This window comes from Dendrobates tinctorius, unplaced genomic scaffold (assembly GCF_039654945.1).
Source record: "Dendrobates tinctorius isolate UK_male_01 unplaced genomic scaffold, ASM3965494v1 ptg000111l, whole genome shotgun sequence".
Lineage (NCBI taxonomy): Eukaryota > Metazoa > Chordata > Amphibia > Anura > Dendrobatidae > Dendrobates > Dendrobates tinctorius.
Window position 1 is genome coordinate 10005036 of NW_027361779.1, and position 24896 is coordinate 10029931.

Below are 24896 nucleotides of genomic sequence, written 5' to 3' on the forward strand. Positions count from 1 at the left end.
AGACGTTTAAAGAAGCAGATTCCCCTTATAGGTGAGTTTGGTCACACCTAGTAGTAATGCCAATACAGAACTAAAGAATGAAAGAGACATTGTATCAACCCATGAGCCATCCAATTTCTTTTGCGTCTGAAGTACAGATCAACTGGCTGCTCTATGGTGTCTCCATAAGGCACAATATTATTTTTTAGAAAAAGACTCCATGATATGTGACAGGGCAATGCAGTAATATGAAGTCTTTTTATAATGATTATTTTAGTCAGTAAAAAAGCCAAAAAAGTTTTAAATCACATACACAGGAAGATGCCCCATAGGATTCTACGTGCATGAGTTCTAAGACATTGACAGGCTGTAAATGATATACCTATGTCACTATGTGCAGAACACATCACGAAACCTGTTTTCATTCATAGAGTAATCCACCATTATCAGCACTTAACAGGTTTATTGTAAGAGTGACTTAAAAGAGGCACAGGCGGGTTTGTCATCAGCAGAATAAGAATAATGACACTGACAGATCCACCTGTTCTCTGTCTCACTTGTTCAAACCAAAAATGAGTAAAGCGGTTTGTCAAAAGTAATGAATCAATGGCAATGCATCCCATATCGCACATGATGAATGGATTATTGAGAAATTGAAGATGGATAATTAAAATTTAAAAAATAAAGAAATAATCTTTTTCAGCAACTGTAGAACTATACAAATATATAAATAACAGATTAAATGTCATGGTCCAAAATCATCAAACCCATTATGCCAGAATTCTGGTGTAAATTGCTTTGAAATTTAGTAAATTTTTGGTGAAACTTGAAGTTGAACTTTTAACAATTTCATGCCAGTTTCACCCAGCCATGCCAAAATGGTTGTAGCTAACACAATACAGAGGTGTGAGGGGCAGCTTGATGCCACTGTTCATTTAAGGTTTCAAACTCACTGGCGGTAAATACGGACGAGTGCAATCTGATAAAAAAATTTGATTGCACTCGGACCAATGTATTCAATAGGTGTCATCTCATTTGCGATTTTTTTTCTCAGCCGAAATCGGACTGAGAAAAAAAATCGCAGCGTGCTGCGTATTGCTGTGATTCTGGGATGAGACTCGCCAATGCAAGTCAATGGGTGCGAGAAAAAAAATCGGACAGCACTCGCACCATGCAAGTGCTGTCCCATTTTTACGTATCGGTGTCTTTTGAAAAGCCGACAATTCATATGCGGCTACTGTAAAATCACACTAACATGTTAGAATACAAAGGATAGAATACATGTATACACATTGAATAGGTGTATATATATTTAAATATATGTCAGTGACACACATATATATATCTTTATATTTCATGGAGAGATACATAGTAGAATAGGTGATAATTCATTTGTCGGCTTTTGTAAAATCATTACAGACCCCAGGCCTCTCTTAAAGGGATCTACGGTATGGAAGTTAGGGTAAATCCCTCAGCGCTCTGATTCTCACCCCAGGATTCTATTAAAGGGATCATTGGTATGGAAGTCAGCGCAAATGAACTCAGCGCTCTGGTTCTGACGCCAGGCCTCTCTTAAAGGGATCCCCGGTATGGAAGTTAGGACCGTTCCACTCAGCGCTCTGGTTGTGACCCCTGGCTGATGGGATGATGTGGGATATTAGGGGTAGTAGTCCGGTGGCTCTGGCTGATGGGATGATGTGGGATATTAGGGGGAGTAGTCCAGTGGCTCTGGCTGACGGGATGATGCGGGATATTAGGTGTAGTAGTCCGGGGGCTCTGGCTGATGGGATGATGTGGGATATAAGGAGTAGTAGTCCGGTGGCTCTGGCTGATGGGATGATGTGGGATATTAGGGGTAGTAGTCCGGCGGCTGTGATGGGATGATGTGGGATATTAGCAGTAGTTGTCCGGTGGCTCTGGCTGACGGGATGATGTGGGATATTAGGGGTAGTAGTACGGTGGCTTTGACAGGATGATGTGGGATATTAAGTGTACTAGTCCGGTGGCTCTGGCTGATGGGACGATGTGGGAAATTAGGGGTAGTAGTCCAGTAGCTCTAGCTGACAGGATGGTGTGGGATATTATTGTGAATGTGGCTATGTGGAGTGGGTGGCGCTTTACACTCAGCTTTATATATATAGATATAATCACTTTAATTTGTTATAACTAACCGTAGTTAGTTACTATGCCCGGGCAGCGCTGGGCTCTTCAGCTAGTATATATATATATATATATATACACTCACTGGCCACTTTATTAGGTACACCATGCTAGTAACGGGTTGGACCCCCTTTTGCCTTCAGAACTGCCTCAATTCTTCGTGGCAGAGATTCAACAAGGTGCTGGAAGCATTCCTCAGAGATTTTGGACCATATTGACATGATGGCATCACACAGTTGGCGCAGATTTGTCGGCTGCACATCCCTGATGCGAATCTCCCGTTCCACCACATCCCAAAGATGCTCTATTGGATTGAGATCTGGTGACTGAGGAGGCCATTTGAGTACAGTGAACTCATTGTCATGTTCAAGAAACCAATCTGAGATGATTCGAGCTTTATGACATGGCGCATTATCCTGCTGAAAGTAGCCATCAGATGCCTGTTCTTAGCTGAGAGGAGTGGTACCCAGTGTGGTCTTCTGCTGCTGTAGCCCATCTGCCTCAAAGTTCGACGCACTGTGCGTTCAGAGATGCTCTTCTGCCTACCTTGGTTGTAACGGGTGGCAATTTGAGTCACTGTTGCCTTTCTATCAGCTCGAACCAGTATGCCCATTCTCCTCTGACCTCTGGCATCAACAAGGCATTTCCGGCCACAGAACTGCCGCTCACTGGATTTTTTTTCTTTTTCGGACCATTCTCTGTAAACCCTAGAGATGATTGTGCGTGAAAATCCCAGTAGATCAGCAGTTTCTGAAATACTCAGACCAGCCCTTCTGGCACCAACAATCATGCCACGTTCAAAGGCACTCAAATCACCTTTCTTCCCCATACTGATGCTCGGTTTGAACTGCAGGAGATTGTCTTGACCATGTCTACATGCCTAAATGCACTGAGTTGCCGCCATGTGATTGGCTGATTAGAAATTAAGTCTTAACACACAGTTGGACAGGTGTACCTAATAAAGTGGCCAGTGAGTGTATATATATATACATGAGGATTATTTGTTTTTTACACAATGTGTACAACATTTTTACAATGCTATTTTAACATGAGTTTTTACATAGAGAGAACTGCTGTATGTAAAAGCTTATGTTAAAATCGCATTGCATACGGATTGCATACGCATGTTATATGCATGCCATATGGATGTTCCATGGAAAAATCGCATGGAAATCTCATTACACTCGCATTATTATTATTATTATTATTTATTTATAAAGCACCATTGAGTCCATGGTGCTGTACATGAGAAGGGGTTACATACAAATTACAGATATCACTTACAGTAAAAAAACTAACAATGACAGACTGATACAGAGGGGAGAGGACCCTGCCCTTTCGGGCTTACATTCTATAGGATGGTTGGGAAGGAGACAGTAGGTTGGTGGGTTGCAGCAGTTCCAGTGTTGATTGAGGTGATATCACCGGTAGTGGCGAGAGAGAAGGAGGTAGCGGAGTCATTGCAGGCTGTAGGCTTTCTTGAAGAGGTGGGTTTTCAGGTTCCGTTTGAAGGATCCAAATGTGGTTGATAGTCGGACTTGTTGGGGCAAAGAATTCCAGAGAATAGGGGCTATTCGGGAGAAGTCTTGGAGGCGGTTGGGTGAGGAGCGAATAAGTGTGGAGGAGAGAAGGAGGTCTTGGGAGGACCGGAGATTACGTGAGGGAAGGTATTGGGAGAATAGTTCAGAGACATATGGGGGAGACAGGTTATAGATGGCCTTGTAGGTCAGTATTAGTAATTTGAACTGGATACGCTGAGGGAATGGGAGCCAGTGAAGAGATTTGCAGAGGGGAGAAGCGGAGGAGTAGCGAGGAGAGAGATGAATTAGTCGGGCGGCAGAGTTAAGGATGGACTGTGGACTGGAGAGGTGCGAGGGTGTTAGCACGGAGACCACAGAAAAGGATGTTGCAGTAGTCGAGGCGGGAGATGATGAGAGCATGCACAAGCATTTTAGTAGATTGAGGGTTGAGGAAAGGATGGATTCTGGAAATATTTTTGAGCTGGAGGCGACAGGAGGTAGAAAGAGCTTGGATGTGCGGTTTGAAGGACAGGGCAGAGTCAAAGGTTACTACAAGGCAGCGGACTTCTGGTACTGGGGAAAGTGTGATGTCATTAATTGTTATAGCTAGGTCGGGTAAGGAAGATCTGTGAGATGGAGGAAAGATAATGAGTTCAGATTTGTCTACATTGAGTTTGAGGAAGCGAGAGGAGAAGAAGGAGGATATGGCTGATAGACACTCTGGGATTCTGGACAGCAGAGAGGTGACTTCTGGGCCAGAGAGGTAGATCTGAGTGTCATCAGCATAAAGGTGGTAGTGGAATCCGTGGGACTTTATGAGTTGCCCCAGACCAAGTGTATAGATTGAGAAGAGTAGGGGTCCTAAAACAGAGCCTTGGGGGACTCCAACAGAGAGAGGGTGAGATGAGGAAGTGGTGTGGGAGTGGGAGATGCTGAATGTGCGGTTGGAAAGGTATGAGGAGATCCAGGATAGGGCAAGGCCTTTGATGCCGAAGGAGGAGAGGATCTGTAGTAGGAGGCAGTGGTCAACTGTGTCAAATGCAGAGGACAGGTCTAGAACCAGGAGTATAGAGTATTGTCCATTTGATTTGGCTGTAAGTAGGTCGTTAGTAATTTTGGTCAGGGCTGTCTCAGTGGAGTGATGGGGGCAGAAACCAGATTGTAGATTGTCAAAGAGCAAGTTAGATGATAGGTGGGAGGAAAGTTGAGCGTGGACGTGCTGTTCCAGGAGTTTGGAAGCGAATGGAAGCAATGATATTGGGCGATAGCTGGACATAGCGGTTGGGTCGAGGGTTGGCTTTTTAAGGATAGGCATGATTGTGGCATGCTTGAAAGCAGAAGGGAAGGTACCAGACGTTAGTGATAGGTTGAAGAGGTGGGTTAGTGATGGGATAAGTGTGGTTGTGAGGTTGGGGAGGAGGTGGGATGGGGTCAAGTGCACAGGTTGTGAGGTGCGATTTGGAGAAGAGGCAATTAAGCTCCCCTTCAGTGATGTTGGAGAGTAAGGTTATGGGGTTTGGGCATTGGTTTGTTATACAAAGGGGTTGTGGTGGTTGAGTGATGAAGACTTGCCTTGTTTGGTCAATCTTGTTTTTGAAGTGTGTGGCAAAGTCCTCGGCAGAGATGAGGGAGGTTGGAGGAGGCAGTGGTGGGCGGAGGAGGGAGTTAAAAGTTTTGAATAACTGTTTTGGGTTGTAAGATAGGGAAGATACGAGGGTTGTGAAGTAGGCCTGTTTAGCAGAGGTGAGGGCAGATTTGAAATCGAGTGTTGTCTGTTTGAATGTGGTGAAGTTATCTTGCGAATTTGTTTTCTTCCAGCGCCGTTCTGCATTCCTGGCACTTGCAGGAGCTTTTTAGTGGTGTTATTGTATCATCTGCAAATATCGATATTTTACTGTGAAAACCTTCTACCAGATTGTTAATAAATATGTTGAAGAGAATAGGTACCAACACCGACCCCTGCGGTACCCCACTGGTCACAGTAACCCAGTTAAAGAATATACCATTTATAACTAAGCCAGTAACTTACCCATTTACACACATTTTCCCCCAGACCCAGCATTCTCATTTTGTGATGGTGTCATTTTTAGTGTGCTGCATGTCACACCATTTTTGTGGCTTTTGTGCCAGCTGTTGCTACTGCTGCTGATGTTACTAACAATTGTATGAAATTTGGAGACTCCAAGTTGGTTCTGGTTGGATACCTATAGTGGAAGGGGTGTCAGAGTCCTATTATTCTATTTCTACTCTGGGGAAACTGATAATGTCTGTAATGAACTCCAAGATGGTTCTGGTTGGATATCTATAGTGGAAGGGGTGTCAGAGCCCTAGTATACTATTTCTACCCTGAGGAAATTGATAATGTCTGTAATGATCTGTGGAATTAATGGCACTATCTAAGTTAGTAATATAAATAAATAAAATAAATTGATGCCACTTTAGTGGTGTCTGCCCCTAATTTTTGGAAATGTTTGGACACTAAGTTGAGTCTCCTTCATGTTTCTTGCCTGAATTTGGCAGGGCTCTCAGACCACTTGTTACTGATCAATGTTTAAGCTAGAAATGCTGCTCTATCCCAGGACCTGTCCCAGGTGCTTGACAGAAGTTTATAACATAAAGCCATGAAAAAAAAATAAAAACATTTTTTCCACAAAGCGGCCTGCATACTCATTTGAATGGGCAGAGCTATTGTGCGCTCCAGCATGGAGCATGGCAGGGTTCAGAAAGGAAGGAGTGACATCTTGGAACGAAATGGTCTGCTCCTGTCATGTTGTGTTTGGAGAACCCCTGATGTACTTAAACAGTGGTAACCCCCCACAAGTGACCTTATTTTGGAAACTAGACCACTCAAGTAATTTATCCACATGTGTGGTGATCAGCTTGGACGCACAGAGGCTTGACAGAATTTTACAACGTTGATCTGTCAAAGTGAAAAAATAAATATTCCCCATTGAAAAGTTGTTTTAGCAGTATTTTTTCAATTTTCACAAGGATAGCAGGAGAAAATGTACCACAAAATTTGTTGTGCTATTTCTCGTGAGTATACGGATACCTCTTATATGGTCAGAAATTACTTTTGGGGAACAGTGTAAAGCTCAGAAGGGAAGAAGCGCCTTATTGGAGTTCAGATTTTGCTGGAATGGTTTGAGGATGCCATGTCACATTGGCAGAGCCCCTGAAGTGCAAGAACAGCAGAAATCCCCCATATGTGACCTAATTTCACAAATTACACCACCTAATGAATTAATCTAGGGGTGTAGTAGTCATCTTGACACCAAATGTGCCTCACAGAATTTTATACCTTTGGGCAGGGGAATCAAGAATAATATTAATACTGGTATAGTCATTTTGACTACTTGCACTATTTATTTCTCTTCTGTGACTACATTTTTCGGAATTCCGGCTTGAGACTCGGTGACTTTTCCTCAAATAGGATGTGAAAAAAGATTTTGTGACAACAAAATAATTTTGGTGAAAAAATTGCGCATTTTTTAAAAAATGTACCTTTAACTACTAAAGGTAGTCATTTTGACTACCTACTATATTTTGCTGTCCTTTTGTCACTAAATGTTGATGTAAAGTTTTGTGCATAATTTTTTCACTGTATCTTATTTACCCTGATGTTCATATAGATGTAGTTCAATTCAGATGTCAACTTTTCACATTTTCCTTGTGTTACCTGGTACTGTGTAATGCTGAATTGAAAAGAGCTTGTTTGTAATACTGTAGGCTCTTATCTTATGCTAAAGAAGGGTGTTGTTTTTCTCTGGTCCAAGCAGTAGACAGTAGTCTGGATAGTAAGTTTACTTTCAGTTCAGCTGAAGAGACAAAGAGAACACATGCAGACATAAGAGCTCAAAAAACTCATACAAGTATATAGCAGATACAACATTTTATTGTCATATTATTCGATTATTTTGTACTGTATAGTGTGAAGCAACAATTTTTTTGGGGGAAAAACTATTTGCATACAGCTTGATGTTTTTAGTTATAGTTTACAGCTAGAAAGAATATTTGTTTATCTGCAAATGGGCAATATGCATGAATATAGCAATAATGCAATGTAATGGTTTATGACGCAAAAACGATAAAAATATTTTTTTCATTTTTCTTTTGTTTATGATCAACCATGTTCACATGCAGTATAATTCTGCGAAAAAATGTATAAATTAGCTAAAACATCAAGACTTTTATAGGTCCAGTCAAAAATGAGCGAACATTATATTTGTATAGTGGTAGCGAACAGAACAGCAGGGATATGTTACTGGTGATTCTCATTGTATGCTGTGTTATATGAATATACTGTATACTGTATATATGTCCAGGACTACATCTTCAGATGTGATGCTTCAAAAATTTTGCCAGATAAAAGAAAAATGCAAAAATAATAGATCTGTTGGCTATTGTATGACTTGCCGTAAGTCTTTGTGTGGGCAATGTACCGCCGTAAATGAAAGACGATGCCTGAAATGCGAACCAACAAATGTTTAGAAGGTCAATTATGCTGTACTTTTTAGGGGGAGAAGGAAAATGTAGAATTGGAGCTGAATCTCAATAAAACGTTATTATGAAGTACAACCGGTATCGACCCAACAGCCTTCTTCATGTACTGAGAAGGAGCACTGACTGACCTAGTAGTCATTTTCTCTGCTTGTTGTTCTTGAGTTGTTGGTTATATGTGTGCACTTTAATAATAAATGATTGTAAAACGTCTATTATTATTGTTTTACTTAGTTTACTTTTGTTATTTCCTGTAGAAAAATATGACAAATCAGAAAGAAAACATTCCAAAGCATTACTGTTGGATCTCACAATAACAATACATTAAAAAAAATAAAATTATTAATAAATAACCACAAATGAAACTCTAAAAATAAACGAAAACAAGTCAGTAGTCAGAATGACTACATTCAGTGGTTCTAGTCGGGGTCACGAGTCCAGTAGTCCTAGTGTTAATTTTTACCACTAAAATGTTTTATCTCCAAGTTTTTATTTTTTCTAAGGGTTCATAGGCATAAATAGACCTCAGTTTGTTGTAAAAATTTCTCCTGAGTACGCCAATACCATACTTGCAATCAGGAAATTCTTTTCAGGCACAGTGTAAAGCTCAGAAGTGAAGGAGCACCATGTTATATAGTGCAGATTTTACTGTTATGGTTTGCGGGTAATATAAAATCATAGAATGGTAGAGTTGGAAGGCACCTCCTGGGCCATCTAGTCCAACCCCCTGCTCAAAGCAGGATTCACTAAATCATCCCAGACAGATGTCTGTCCAGCCTCTGTTTGAAGACTTCCATTGAAGGAGAACTCATCACCTCTCGTGGCATCCTGTTTCACTCATTGATCACCCTCACTGTCAAAAAGCTTTTTTCTAATATCTAATCTGTGTCTCCTCCCATTCAGTTTCATCGCATTGGTTCTAGTCTTTCCTTGTGCAAATGAGAATAAAGATGATCCTTCTACAATGTGACAGCCTTGAGATATTTGTAGACAGCTATTAAGTTTCCTCTCAGTATTCTTTCTTCCAAGCTAAACATTCCCAAATCCTGTAACCGTTCCTCATAGGGCATGGTTTTCAGACTGGTCATTCTTGTCTCTCTTCTCTGAACTTGCTCCAGTTTGTTGATGTCTTTTTTAAAATGTGGTGCCCAAAATTGGAAACAATTCAGTCTGTTATCTATTAGTATTCCCAAGTCTTTTTCACATGTGCTGTTGCTTAGTTTATTCCTCCCATACTGCATATGCTTTTTTCATTTTTATTGTGCAGATGTAGTACTTTGCATTTTTCCCTGTTAAAAATCATTCTGTTAGTTGCTGCCCACTGCTCAAGTTTATTTATATCCTTGTGAATCCTCTCTCTCATTCCTAGTATTAGCTATCCAGCCTAGCTTTATGTCATCAGCAAATTTTATCAGTTTACCCTTCCTTCATCTAAATCATTGCTAAAGATGTTGAAAATTACAGGGCCCAGGATATAGCCCTGTGGTACCCCACTTGAGACATTCTTTCAACTAGATGTTCAGCCATTTACAACAAATCTTTGGGTCCAATCACTAAGCCAGTTATGAATCCACCTAACAGTTGCCTTATCCATTCCATACTTAGTCTTTTTGTCAGACATTTTTTCAATAAGGATTGTGTGAGATACTTTGTCAAATGCTGTGCTGAAGTCAAGATATACTATATCTACAGCATTTCCCTGATCCACCCAGTCAGTGATTCTGTCATAGAAGGAAATAAAGTTAGTATGACATGACTTATTAGTTACAAACCCATGCTGACTCTGTTTAATCACTTCATTCTTATCCAGGTACATACATGTTGTTTAATAATTTGTTCAAAGATCTTTCCTGGTATAGAAGTCAGACTCACCGGCCTATAGTACCCTGGGTCCTCCTTCACCTTTTTGAAGATAGAAACAACATTTGCTCTTTACCTGCTGGGAGAGACCTTGAGGTGCCAGAACAGCAGCACCTCCATAAGTGACCACATTTTACAAACTGCACCTCTTAATTAATTCATATAGGTGTGCAGTGATCATACTGATATCACAGGTGTGTCACTGAATTTTATACCATTGGGCAGTGACTATAACTATTTGGGAATTTATCTACAGGTGTACTGACCATTTTCACTCCATGGGTGTTTTCCAGAAAAAAGCAGCAATGGATGTTGCAGAGTAAAAATTGAAAACTGCCATTGCAGTACCCAGTGTGTTGTAGTGCCCAGTACATTATGTCCAACTTGTGACTCTGGAGACACGCATCCATAAATTAGGCATGCTCTTATCGCTACAAAAATGCCAAACATGTTGATGCCAAATGTGGTTTAGGCATAATTTGGCTCAGAAGAAGGGCATTTGGAAACTCAGTATTTATTGAATTTATTTCTTGAGGGGGCGAAGAGCCATTTCGCTTTTCCATAGCCTTTGTACTACCAGTAATGTGAAAACCCCCTATTTTTCCATTAACAGATTGCGGACCTGAGTGGGGACTTGTTTTTTTTTGTGGATTAACTTGAAGCTTTTGTTGGGAACATTTTACAAAACATTTTGGACCACATTTATCCTGCCGTCTATGCTGAGCATTTACTATGAGCTTTCTATCTACATCTCAGAATGACGTGATTGAGATTAAACCCCCAAGGATTCCATTCACCATAATGAGGCAGCAGAGTTACTCTGGAATCCATCTTGTCTTACTTTTAGAAGTGCACAGAACTATAGGTGACTGAGTTTTTATGCAGGCCTAAAAAGCATCCACAGTGCCTTACTGTAGGGAATCTTCTGCCAGGGTTTCATCTCAATCAAGTATTTCAGAGTGCAAGCGCTCAGCGCAGAGTGCAGGATAAATGTGCACTGAGTCTTACTGCAATCTTAAGGAGGCAGAATGAACAAAAGAACAGGAGCTGGAGAATTGCTTGCATTTACTTTTTTTTGCCTTTTCTCATGCGAAATAAGTGATTTGGCAACTTTTTTCTTCAGGTTGGTACAATTACAGCGATACCAGATTTATATAGGTTTTTTTCTGTATAGCAGCTGTTACACACTAAAAAACACTTTTTATTGCAAAATTGTGCATCGCCATATTTTGAGAGCTATTATTTTCCCATATTTTTGGCAAAAGAGATATATGAAGACTTGTTTTTTGTCTGACAAGTTGATGTTTTTATTGGCACCATTTTTGGGCACCTGATGTTTTTTAATCGCTTTCTATTGAAATTTTTGTGTGTCAGAATGAAAAAAAATCAGCAAGTCAGGAATTGTTTTTTTTGTTTGCTTGCTTTCTTTTCATGCCATTCCACATGTGGTAAAATTGATAAGGCAGTTTTTTTTCTTCTGGTCAGTCTAATTGCAGAGATACCACACCTATATAGTTTTTTAAATGTTTTGTTGCTTTTGCACAATAAAAACTACTTTATATATTTTTTGTATAGATTTATTCTGTGAGCTATAACTTTTTTATTTTTCCACTGATATGGCTACGTGGCAGCAATACTATTTTTATTTACATTTGTTCTTTTGATTGCATTTTATTCCACTATTTTGTATGATGAAAAAGCATAGTTTTAGCTACATTTTTTATTTATTTTTTACAGTATTCACTGAAGGGGTTAACAAGTGTGACAGTTTTATGTGGCAGGTTGTTCAGCAATTCCAAATGTGTACTTTTTTGTTTATTTTTTTAATTAAAATGCAAATTTATCTATACAATATAGTTTTATTTTATTATTTTCTAATTTTTTAAAAACCTTTTTAAAACCTTATTTTTACTTTTTTACTTAGTCCCTCCATGAGACTTTGACTTTCAGCAGGCTGATCATTGTTACAAACCACTGCAATGCAGGAGCAGTCCAATGGTTCATAATTTTCAGTGCTGCACTAGCAAAAGCCCTTTAGACCATGCTTTACGCATGGTCTAAGGGGCTCGCCATAGTCTTGTAACCCAGATGTTGTCACAACGACATTGGGTCACCATAGCAACAATCGGGTCCCCATAATGACACCGCAAGGGCGACGATCGGAGGGCAGAGGGAGGCGGCACCCTCTGCCTGCCTTCTAAATTATATCAATCATAGTATTTAGGGGGTTAAACTGACAGAAGCGGTGCCTGGGCTCTAGGCAATGAGAGCGGGGTGTCGGCTGTCATATCAGCTGAGCACCCAGTGGCTATTGCATGCACGCAGCTCCTGTGCATGGAAAATCATTATGACATACTCAGTACTTCCCAACCATAACATACTGGGTATGTCCAAGCTTATGAGAGGGTTAATGTTAAGTGGGCTGGTCAGTACAAATTGCCCCACAAAAAATTGGCTGGTTGTCAAAAATGGGTGGGGATCCCAACCTATTTTTATATTATTTATTTAAATGATTAAAAATATGGCTTGTGGACCCCTCTATTTGCTAAAGCTGACAGCTGAAGGTTGCAGCCCGCAGTTTTCAGTTTTGCCTGGCTGGTTTTCAAAAATACCGGGAACCCCCAAATCATTTTGTTAATTTGTTTATTTTGTCCCCTGCTAGCACTGATTACAGTGCAAGCAGTGGAGAATGATAAGAACTGTCTTCATTGCCAGGGCACAACATAAACTATACAGCTGATTTTCCCCACTGTATGTCAGTACCTGGATAAGAATGAAGTGATTAAACAGAGTCAGCATGGGTTTGTAACTAATAAGTCATGTCAGACTAACTTAATTTCCTTCTATGACGGAATCACTGATTGGGTGGATCAAGGAAATGCTGTAGATATAGTATATCTTGACTTCAGCAAAGCATTTGACAAAGTATCTCATACAATCCTTATTGAAAAAATGACTAAGTATGGAATGGACAAGGCAACTGTTAGGTGGATTCATAACTGGCTTAGTGATCGGACCCAAAGAGTGGTCGTAAATGGCAGCACATCCAGTTGGAAGAATGTCTCAAGTGGGGTACCACAGGGCTCTGTCCTGGGCCCTTTATTGTTCAACATCTTTATCAACGATTTAGATGAAGGAATTGAGGGTAAACTGATTAAATTTGCTGATGACACAAGGCTAGGAGGGATAGCTAATACTAGAGAAGAGAGAGAGAGGATTCAAAAAGATATAAATAAACTGGAGAAGTGGGCAGCAACTAACAGAATGGTTTTTAACAGGGAAAAATGCAAAGTACTACATCTGGGCAATAAAAATGAAAAAAGCATATACAGAATGGGAGGAATAGGCCTAAGCAACAGCACATGTGAAAAAGACTTGGGTATACTAATAGATCACAAACTGAATATGAGTCAACAGTGTGATGCAGCAGCAAAAAAAGCAAATGCAATTCTAGGATGTATTAACAGAAGCATACAGTCTAGATCACGTGAAGTCATTATTTCCCTCTACTCCTCTTTGGTCAGACCTCATCTGGAATATTGTGTCCAGTTTTGGGCACCACATTTTAAAAAAGACATCAACAAACTGGAGCAAGTTCAGAAAAGAGCAACCAGAATGGTGACCGGTCTGCAAACCCTGTCTTATGAGGAAAGGTTGCAGGATTTGGGATTGTTTAGTTTGCAAAAGAGAAGACTGAGAGGAGACTTAATAGCTGTCTACAAATATCTCAAGGGCTGTCACATTGTAGAAGGATCATCTTTATTCTCATTTGCACAAGGAAAGACTAGAAGCAATGGGATGAAACTGAATGGGAGGAGACACAGATTAGATATTAGAAAAAACTTTTTGACAGAGTGATCAATGAGTGGAACAAGCTGCCACGAGAAGTGGTGAGTTCTCCTTCAATGGATGTCTTCAAACAGAGGCTGGACAGACATCTGACTGGGATGATTTAGCGAATCCTGCTTTGAGCAGGGGGTTGGACCAGATGGCCCAGGAGGTCCCTTCCAACTCTACGATTCTATGATTCTATGATTCTATGATTCACAGGCCCTGGTACATGAGACATTGATGATACACATATGTGCGCACGTGTGCGGGACATTTTGCGGCCCATGCTGCTATTAAAAAATGTTAGTGTGTTTTGCCTACGGACACACGGTCCATGGAAACACAATCACATGTGCATAGACCCATTCACTTGAATAGGTCTATGCATGTAAGTGTCTCCCGTACTTGTAAAAACTGTCACCACACGTACCAGAAACACTGTTGTGTGAAAAGCTCTTGCTGTAAGTGGTGTGAGAGCATGCTGCTTCAAGTGCTGGGACCCAGGGGTGCTGATTGGTTGTCATAATAACTGAAGATCTGCTCAAGATCCCTCAACTCCCCTTCCCGTGCCTGTCATGATGGTGCTCCTACTAAAACCAGCCAATCAGAACTAAAGATCAGGAGAATATCCCAAAATAGACATCACCCCATATTAATGTCTGCAGCTCAATCATCTGTTTAAAGGGAATCTGTCACGAAGTGACTGGCTCTGTATGACACGACCCAGAAAGCGATCGGTCACTAAACAGCAAACAAACAAGGGAACACTGGGGGCACAATTACAACGGTGGGCCCTGTGATAGGGAACGGGGAAATGGACACCTCCTGCACTCTCCTGAGGCCGTGCCCTGGTCTATCCTGATGTCACTATATGGTTTCTTTCAAACCGTCGCTGAGCAGGATTCCTTAGCCCTCACTTGCCCTGCACCTATCCCTCAATAGGGAATTGGTAAGTGCGGACACTGGTCCCACCGCTGCACTAATATAACACCAAGGAAAGAAAACAGACAAGATAAGACAAACAACACTTAGCTTTCTCTGCTTCAATGCACCGAACAGCAGAGTAAGGCACCAGATCAGCATTCAACTGAAGCACCACTGCACTCAGCCAGATCCCGTCTTCACCATGGTTGGTATCCAAAAGGAAGTGTATCACCAACACCAGTTGATGACTCAGGTGACCTTTTAAAGGAAGGTGGGCATGGTCACCACCAACATCAGCCAATTCACCAGCCATGTAATTACACCAGCGGCCACCGGGGGAAAAACTGATATTAACCCCCGATGGCCTGAAAGGAAAAAAGGTTTAATATGAGAATGCAGATCTGAAACAGATCCAAAAATGGATCATGACAGAATCTGTCTCCCCCAGGACGTATATGACCTATTACTATGGGTATACAGGTAATAGAAATGTTAAACTAATCCTACCTGTATGCCTCATATTAATGGTCTTGTTGCTGAGAAATGTTATATTTTTTTTTATGCTAATGATTTCTTCCAGGCTTCGGGACATGTGGCTGTCTTCATTACAATTATACCCCCTTCCCAGGTACGTCAGTTATGGCCCCGGAATCCCGCGTCTGCACTCTGCACTCCCTCAGAAATAAATACCTCATCCTCCCTTCTATGGATGCTGCATCCTCTCTTCTATGATCATCCACCACAGAGCCTGGAAGAAATCATTAACATAAAATAAGAATATAATATTTTTCAGGAACAAGACCATGATCATGAGACATACAGGTAGGACTAGTTGAACATTTCTATCACCTGTATGCCCATATTAATAGGCCATATATGTCTTGGCCTCTCGGAGCATGACAGATTCCCTTTAATCAGAATTGCTGTTTCCTCTATGCCTCTCTTAAACCAACCAAATCTTTGCCCACAGGCTCGTCACGAAGCACAAACAGTCTGTCTCACTCTCTGTCTCTATGATGAGGAACATGTTTGGGGTCCCCCTCCCATGTCCTTTCAGTTTGGTTCTCTTTAGTGTTTCCCCATGTTCAGTTAGCCACATAGCTTTTGTATGTCAGGGTCTTATACTCATAAAGGATTAATATAATGTCTTTCCACTGCACTTTACCAATATAAAATTGTATACTATTTTATCGGTATCCTATAGGTTTGTTTTACCATGTTCAGTTATTGGACTATGCACTTTATATGATCTGATACAGTTGGAAAGGTCTTTTAATGGGATTGACTGTAATGCAGTAATTTTTTGGATTAGTGCACTTTATATGTTCAATTAATTAATCAAGGAAAGATGGGAAATTTTGAAAAATGAGATTCTCAAAGCACAATTGTTAACAATTCCAAAAAGAGGGAAGAATAAGAAGCATTTAAGGAAGCCAGGATGGATGAACACAGAACTTAAACACATGCTAAAAAGGAAGAAGTAAATGTTTATCAAATGGAAAGAGGGTGGCATATCTAAAGAATAATTTAATGCTGTCTGCAGAACCTGCAGGGCACGAATCAGATTATTAAAGCTGACAATGAATTAAGGCAGGCTTGCAAGAGATGTTAAAAGCAATAAAAAAGGATTTTGGGATATGTCAAAAGTAAAAGAAAAGTCAAAGATGCTATAGAATTTTTACAGGATGAAAAGGATGAAATCGTAAGACAAGATTTTGAGAAGGCCAAACTTTTAAATTCCTATTTTGCATCTGTTTTCTCTCAAAAAGGAAATGTAACATCAACTGATGTTCCCTGTCCTATTAAGAGAATAAAAGAATCCAGGATATCTATAAACAGAAAGATAATGAAGAAACACTTAGCTAACCTAAATTAATTCAAGTCTCCAGGTCCAGATGAATTACACCCCAGAGTACTGAAGGAGGTAGCAGAAGAAATCTTTGAATCCCTCTCCATAATCTTTGAAAATCTTTGGAGAAGAGGAGAAGTCCCAGATGACTCGAGAAGAGCAAATGTTGTTCCTTTCTTCAAAAGGGGACGAAGGTGGACCCAGGGAACTATAGGCTGTTGAGTCTGACTTCTATACCAGGAATTAACTTTGAACAAATTATTAAACAACATGTATGTAAGTACCTGCATAATAATGAAGTTATTAACCAGAGTCAGCATGGGTTTGTAACTAATAAGTCATGGCAGACTAACTTAATTTCCTTCTATGACAGAATCACAATCACTGACTGGGTGTATCAGGGAAATGCTGTAGATATAGTATATCTTGACTTCAGCAAAGCATTTGACAAAGTATCTCACAAAATCCTTATTGACAAAAAGACTGGAATGGATAAGGCAACTGTTATGTGGATTCATACTGGCTTAGTGATTGGACCCAAAGATTTGTTGTAAATGGCTGAACATCTAGTTGAAAGAATGTCTCAAGTGGGGTACCACAGGGCTATATCCTGGGCCCTGTATTTTTCAACATCTTTAGCAATGATTTAGATGAAGAAATTGAGGGTAAACTGATAAAATTTGCTGATGGCACAAAGCTAGGATGGATAGCTAATACTAGAGATGAGAGAGAGGATTCAAAAGGATATAAATAAACTTTAATTTCCTTCTATGACAGAATCACTGACTGGGTGGATCAGGGAAATGCTGTAGATATAGTATATCTTGACTTCAGCAAAGCATTTGACAAAGTATCTCGCGCAATCCTTATTGAAAAAATGTCTAAGTATGGAATGGACAAGGCATCTGTTAGGTGGATTCATAACTGGCTTAGTGATCAATCCCAAAGAGTGGTCGTAAATGGCTGCACATCCAGTTGGAAGAATGTCTCAAGTGGGGTACCACAGGGTTCTGTCCTGGGCCCTGTATTTTTCAACATCTATAGCAATGATTTAGATGAAGGAATTGAGGGTAAACTGATTAAATTTGCTGATTAATACCAAGCTAGGATGGATAGCTAACCACTAGAGAAGAGAGAGGATTCAAAAAGATATAAATAAACGGGAGAAGTGGGCAGCAACTAATAGAATGGTTTTTAAGAGGGAAACATGCAAAGTTCTACATCTGGACAATAAAAATGAAAAAAGCATATACAAGATGGGAGGAATAGGACTAAGCAACAGCAAATGTGAAAAAGACTTGGGTATACTAATAGATCACAGACTGAACATGAGTTGACAGTGTTGTGCAGCAGCAAAAAAGGCAAATACAATTCTAGGATGTATTAACAGAAGCATACAGTCTAGATCACGTGAAGTCATTATTGCCCTTTACTCCTCTTTGGTCAAACCTCATCTGGAATACTGTATCCAGTTTTGGGCACCACATTTTAAAAGAGACATCAACAAACTGGAGCAAGTTCGGAGAAGAGCGACCAGAATGGTGACCAGTCTGCAAACCATGCCCTATGAGGAACGGTTACAGGATTTGGGAATGTTTAGCTTGCAAAAGAGAAGACTGAGAGGAAACTTAATAGCTGTCTACAAATATCTCATAGAGCACCAAGATAAGACTCTCCTTACTGTCCCACCCCCTGAGTACGAGCATCTCATTAACTGAAAACTTCTATCACAGATTACACAAAAACCACAAGACGGGTTTCTTCACCCAAGGTTTCATTTTAATCAGTGTTACAGGGCTAACCTGACAATTCTTGTAGTTTACTTAACAAAATCCTGCAGACAGGTTTGCTTTAAGCTTTATTTTCTCAGGGCCACAATATTATATGTTAAAATAAGATTATTTTTTTAAAAAAAATTATTATAAACCTATTTTGTTTAAACTTATATGCTTTTCACTCGACGAACCAGTTGTTTCCAGGTCTTGTTCGTTTGTCAGATATGCTTATTGAAATGAAAGATAGAAAATCAAACAATAAACAGATTATGATAAAGGACAAAGAGTAAAGCACAAAACTGCAGCAATATGCAGTCAAGGTCAGGCATAAACCAAGGTTGACAGCAGACAGTATAGAAAGACTTGAAAAGAAAGCAAGGATTGAATGAGGTAAAAACAAGTGAACCAGAGAAATGCCAAATTATAACCATGAAAAAATAGTCATACAGTAGCTATGAATGAGCTGATAGCATAATCAGCAAGTCAGGCAAAAATTCTGTTATGGCCAAATAATATGACTCACACTGTATTATAGACTGTAGACAAGATGTAAACTTAGACTTTGAATTGTGCATGAAAATAAGGAGATATTTTTAAAGTAGCACTCCCATGAATACTATTTTTTCATATGCCCCCAAGTTTGTTTTCACCTTGACCAATTTTGACCAGTATCACTTTATGTGGTAATAACTCTGGAATGCTTCAACAGATCCCACTGATTCTGAGAATGTTTTCTTTGTGACATATTGCACTTCATGACAATGGTAAAATTTCTACAATAAGACTTACATTTGTTTCTGAAAAAAAATGTATATTTGGAGAATATTCAGAAAATTGAAATTGGCAATTTTCAAACTTTTAATTTTTATGTCCTTAACTGAGAGCGTTGTGTCACACAAAAAGATAATAATTAACATTCCCCACATGTCTACTTTACATCAGAGCAATTTTTGAAACAATTTTTTGTTAAGAAGTTAGAAGGGTTAAAAGTTGACTGGTGACCGGTGATTTCTTATTTTTTCTACAAAATTTACAAAACCAATTTTCTTAATGACCACATTACATTTGAAGTGACTTTGAGGCATTTATATGTCAGAAAATATGCAAAAATGCTGAAAAACCACATTCAACATTTTATTAACCCTTCAGGTGCTTCACAAGAATTTTTAGACATGAAAGCAAAAAATGAACATTTTACTTTTTTTCGCAAAAATTTTACTTTAGATCAAAATGTTTTTACAATTTATCCTGATCATACTGATACCCCATATGTGGAGTAAAACCACTGTTTGGGCAAATGGCATGGGGTGGAAGAGAAGGAGCGCCATTTGACTTTTTGAATTTAAAATTAGCTGGAATAATTAGCAGATGTCATGTTGTGTTTGGAGAGGTCCTGATGTGACTAAACAGTGGAAACTCCCCAAAAGTGATACCATTTTGGAAACTAGACCAGTCAAGGAACTTATTTAGATGTGTGGTGACCACCTTGAAATCACAGAAATTTATAAAATTAAACTGTGAAAATAAACAGGGCAGAGCAGTATGACTGTGCCGGAGCCGCGACAGGAAGCAAAGAAGAGGACGTCATTGCTAGAAGATGGGAGGCGCCGGACCCAGACCTGCGATATCCATCGGACCCGGACCGGACTGCCCCTGGGTGAGTATAATATAAATCGTTTTTCTTATCTTTCAGGTTACATCAGGGGCTTATCTACAGCATTACAGAATGCTGTAGATAAGCCCCTGATGGCGGTGGCCGTATCTTATATGCCAAAAAATAGGTGACAGATTCCCTTTAAGGAATTCTTTTTTTGGAGAGGCGTTTTATGCCTTTCCGCATGTGGTAAAATTGATATGGCAACTTTATTCTACGGGTCAGTACGATTACAGTAATAGCACATTTATAGTGGGGGAAAAAAGTCAGCCACCAATTGTGCAAGTTCTCCCACTTAAAAGATGAGAGAGGCTTGTAATTGACATCATAGGTAGACCACAACTATGAGAGTCAAAATGAGAAAACCAATCCAGAAAATCACCTTGTCTGATTTGGCAACATTTATTTTGCAAATTATGGTGGAAAATAAGTATTTGGTCATTAACAAAACATCTCAATATTTTGCTATATATATCCTTTGTTATTCCATTTGACATACTTTTTGAATATGTCTAGAAGGCGAGTGTAATCTGATTTTAACGTGTGTTATATCTCTCAGATAAGTCCCTATTTTTGTGCTCATCTCTCCTACAGCTCTGTGATTTATGCATTAGCAGTGACAGTCTGCCCTCACATAAACTTGTTTGATCATGCACTGAGCATGATCTAACAAGTTTGCTAGAGCCTGGTAACCAGATGTCATCATGACAACATTGGCTCACCATGGCAGCGATCGGGCCCCCATGGTGATGCCGATCAGAGTGCAGAGGGGACTCCCTCCCTCTGTATGCCTGCTAAATGCAATAATAATGCTCCATAGTGAGCTCCAATAAGGCTTCATAGGCTTACATTGTAAAAGAGACTTCCGGTTTATGCATAGAGCATAGAGTTACCTGGATAGTCTGAAGTGTGGTGACATCACTAAGAAGAGGAACAAAACAGAGCTGTATCCCGGAGAAGGCTCACACATGCACATATACATACATTTAATGAAAAAAATATTCATGGGAGTGATTTTTTTAATATCTTTGAACATACTTTATTTAATCCAGAGGCATAACTGTTTGGGACTGATTGATATGTGCACTGGATATCAAGGGAGCCAGTAGTTGGTCTTCAGATTATCGGACTGAAGCAGTCAACCAGTAAACCCTACTTTACCACTGCAACTAATTAAGTCTTTGGATAGCCTCTTTAAATTATTATTGTATAGAATTGCTCCATTATTATTGCACCATTATAATTATTCTTGTATCAGAGACTTTCTGTATTATTCTTTATAACTGAAAGGGGTACTTTCTGATACTTTGGTACTTACTGTATTCTAATGTCAGAAATGTCTGACAATCATGGCTTCAGAATAATAAGAAATTACATAAAATAGAAAAAATCTCATCTGGTTTGATGGAAGTAGCTATATTGTATTCCTAGAGGTTTTGAGGTTGCAATGTGGCACAGGCTGCAATTTAGTAATAATCTTGAGGTTGCAATAGTCACGCTGTGACTTGGCCCTGTGTGACGTGACCCGAAGATCGGTCGGTCACTAAAACAACCAAGACAGGCAAGGGGACACCGGGGACACAATTACAACGGTAGGCCATTCAAATAGGGAAAGGGGAAATGGACACCTCCTGCACTCTCCTGAGGAAGTGCCCTGAACTCTCCTCATGTTCCCTATACAGGTTCTTTCAACCCGTCGCTGACCAGGACACCTCAGTCCCTCACTTCCCCTGCACCTATCCCTTACTAGGGAACTGGCAAGTGCGGACACTGGTCCCACCGCTGCACTAATACAACACAAGGGAAAATAACGAACAGGGAAAAACAAACTTAGCTTTCTCTGCTGCCAATGCTTCGAGGCAGCAGAGTAAGGCACCCGAACTCAGCTTTCAGCAGAATCACCACTGCACCAGATAGGCTGCAAAAAGCACAGCTCCAGATAGCTCCTCTCTTCTCAAAGGTTGGTTTGCAAAGGACCTGCTATTACCAACAGTCAGCTGGTGTACCAGGTGACCTTATATAGGAAGGCGGGAGTGGTCTCCACCAGAAGACTAAACATGTAGTAACACCAGCGGCAAAAACTGAAATTAACCCCCGATGGCCTGAAAGGAAAAAAGTTTATATCAGAGAATCCAGAATCTGACAGATCCAAAAATGGATCGTGACAGCAATGTTGTGGTGCTGTAGTTTAGTAATAATCTTGAGGTTGCAATGTCTTAGAGGCTGTAGTTTACTAGTAATCTTGAGGTTGCAATGTCTTAGAGGCTGTAGTTTACTAGTAATCTTGAGGTTGCAATGTTGTAAAGGCTGTAGTTTTGTAATAATCTTGAGGTTGCAATGTTGTAGAGGCTGTAGTGTACTACTGATTAGTTCTAAAAGCCTTAGAATTTACATCTTTACAATTGTTTGAATTCTGTATTAACTTAGATTTTATTTTTGTTTTCAAAACAAGTTCAATATCCACCACGAAAAACAGTCAAAAATAATCTCTCAAAAAGTTGTGTATCAAATAAGTTTACCATCAAGTTTAACATTTACAGAATTGCTTTAGTGGACCTGATGTGTCACTTTATAGAAAAATAAACTACAAACATATTTTCCTTCAATGTTCTAATAAATTTTCTCTTGACCTGGGTTTGGTGTAAATTTACACTTCAAACCTGTGAAGTATAAACTATACAGAGCATTTGATGTTAAAATAAAAATGAACTTCAAAGCTTGCGGTGAGCTCCAGTTCATGTTATTCTAGCAGATATCTAACAGAAAGTGATTATGCCACTCATTGCTTGTGCCCATTGTACTGACATCTCCTCTAACGCTTTGTAGAATGTAATCATTGTCTTTTGTTGACCACTACAATAGTGCAGAGGGCCTGCTGTATGCGCCTACAGCTTCACACAATACCTGCAAGTAAGTGGATAGTCTAATTGAAAAATAGAGCAAATCTGCAGGATTTCTGTAACAGAATAAATAATGAATAGGATCATAAAATGTCATCTATTGCTGGATATGTATTGTTACTTGGATGATGTTCCCTGCTACCACCATAATAAGATGAGGAGAGAAGAAAACACCCACTACTTGAAATAAGTACTGATTTTTCCTTACGTATTATTATTCATGCTTTTTTTTTTTTAAAAACACCACCCTACTTCATGTTATAATTAGTTCTCTTTTATCCCTTTCGGAAAATAATAAGTCTTAATTGACAGTGTAAGGAAGAAGTAAGTTACAGTTATTGAAATGTTCAGCTGTGATTCAGGAAAGGTATACAATATTGTTCTAGTTCTTCAGATACTATAGTTAAGGTTTTTATTTAAATTCATATATGAAAAACACTTACTGTAATAAATGAACTGTTATACTAACTTTTTGTGCTATAATTTTTCCTGAACGTGTCATTTTCTGAAATGATTACCTTGCTATGAAAACACGAACCAATGTTTTAATGAACAGTGAGTAGGACTCATTTGTTAGCCAACCTACAAAGGACCCCAATTGTTAATCAGAAAATAACCCTATTTGGATATTACATTAGAAATAAAAGGGTGGTCCAGCATTAATTTTCTTTTCTACGTCATGGGCTATTATTTGTGATGAAAGAATCTTCTATAATTCAAAATCATTAGCTTCCATGAATTTGGCCAGGAAATTCAATTTACAGCAAATCAATTAGCTGTGAATCAAAAGTATTCAAAAGCCTCCAATTGCCATGAAAAGATGTATATGACACTGAGGTCTCTTAGGACTGTATCCAACCCCAAATTAATGGATAACAACATATACGTGGGAAAACACCAATAGTGTTAAATAGCCTATTTAATAACAGACTGAAGTGCTGGCCTTTTTAAAATTTAAAAATGGTCGAAAGATTACCTTTTTGGAATCACTTGTATAGGATATATACGGCACTCCTGTGATGAATGGTGATGGTGCACAAGTAGGGTATGCAGCCCATATATAGCAATCAAATGAAAAACTTGGGACTCAATTGATGATGTGATGAATTAAAGTTCCTTTTTATTATTGCATTCACAGTTAAACATTTTTCGTCTTACATCAGACCTTCACCATAACTAAAAAAAGGGGAAGGGGGAAAGTGTACAAAAAGAAAACAGGGATGGATCATATCATACATGTACAATACATGCTAAATTTATCCTACATAAAAATTGTGGTCGTGCAATCTGTCAGTTGGAGTTGTGACCATATTAAGTATATAACATTGTCCTATAAGTATATGTTAATTATTGAAACAAATCAGAGATAGATGCAGAGATGCAAAACATTATCAATAAAGTAATGGATATGTAAGCTATTATGACTTCAGAAAAAGGATACTTAGGGTTCATATAGGAGATCTGGATGAGGGAGTATCCAGGTGGTGATTCCAGGTGAGAGATATATATGGAGCGCCCACCAGGGCCATGGGGATACTCGGTACTGGGCCGGTTCTTAAGGGGATGTGTACGGCAGCAGTTACCCAGTCTGTAGCCCTGGGTATCCAATAAAATGATGATTAAGAGGGGAAATAAAGTTTATAAGAGATTCGTGACACCACCTGTGGTACTCGACAAGTAAGGTGTTAGCCGACGCTGCAGATTCAGTCCACTGGGGCAGTTGATGCAGCAGAGTTGGTTCAGCTCCCCACAGGTAGAGGTATTCCCCAGGACAGATTATGGTGTGGAAGATAATGGTGGTTGTAGTGCAGGACGCAGGATGCAGCAAATAAACTTAGGACACAGCAGAGTGTAGTCTTCACACTTTACTCACAGTTCTGATGTTACAGTCCCCAGCCAGAGTGCTGTGTCCTCCTGGTCTGTGGTCCAGCCAGCTCTCAAGTA